Genomic DNA, 818 nt, shown 5'->3' on the forward strand with positions numbered 1-818 from the left:
CAAGGACGAGCTTTTAATGACAATGAAAAGAAAAAAAATTGACAATACAGACACAGTTAGGAGAAGTGACAAGTTACTGGTATAAGCACTAATTACACTGCGCTTAAATATCCGAACCAGTGCCTGAGCCGTGCAGGAGGTCGGAGCCAGACCCGGAGGAAGGTTCTATGGGGCGTTAGGAAGGGGTTTGGTACTTTTCCTGAAGGCATGAGCACTTAGGACGACACACTCTAACCGAGGGGTCTCTAAATACACCACTTCAACAGGAAGAACTTTCCCCAGCACAGCACAATCCAGGCTGCTTCAGTCCGTCCAGCAGCCAGCAGAGGTTTGGGAGAGCTTCCCGCAAGGGGCTGAGCAGCAGTTCTGCTGCAGAGCTTCCCCAGGACATCAGAGGGCTGCGAGGACCCGCCGCGGCTCCGGATAGTTTTTGCCTTTGCTGCGGAGCCCGGCAGCAGCCCCGGTGCCACCAGATGGGGCTGCGAGCCCGAGCAGAGCCGGAATTAACGCAACTGACGCGACCTCGGCACGGCTGTGAGATGCAGGAAGGCCAAGGAGCAGCATTTTCACCAGCAATTAAGGGACAAAAAAAAAAAAACCCCAATCCATCCCAACCCCAAAGTGTAAGTCAATCTAAGAGCGGCACTGCCACTGCTTGTCTTCGGTTGGATACATCCAGCCACGAGAGGGGTTTTACAGGTCCCAAAATGAACTAGTCCAGGTTCTTTATGCTTCAAACACAACTTTGGAGTTGCAGGAATAGAAATATTGGATCTGGTGTTGCTATAACTGCAACTGCAGGCATGAATTTCTTATAT

Source organism: Pterocles gutturalis, unplaced genomic scaffold (assembly GCF_000699245.1).
Source record: "Pterocles gutturalis isolate BGI_N339 unplaced genomic scaffold, ASM69924v1 scaffold16480, whole genome shotgun sequence".
NCBI lineage: Eukaryota > Metazoa > Chordata > Aves > Pterocliformes > Pteroclidae > Pterocles > Pterocles gutturalis.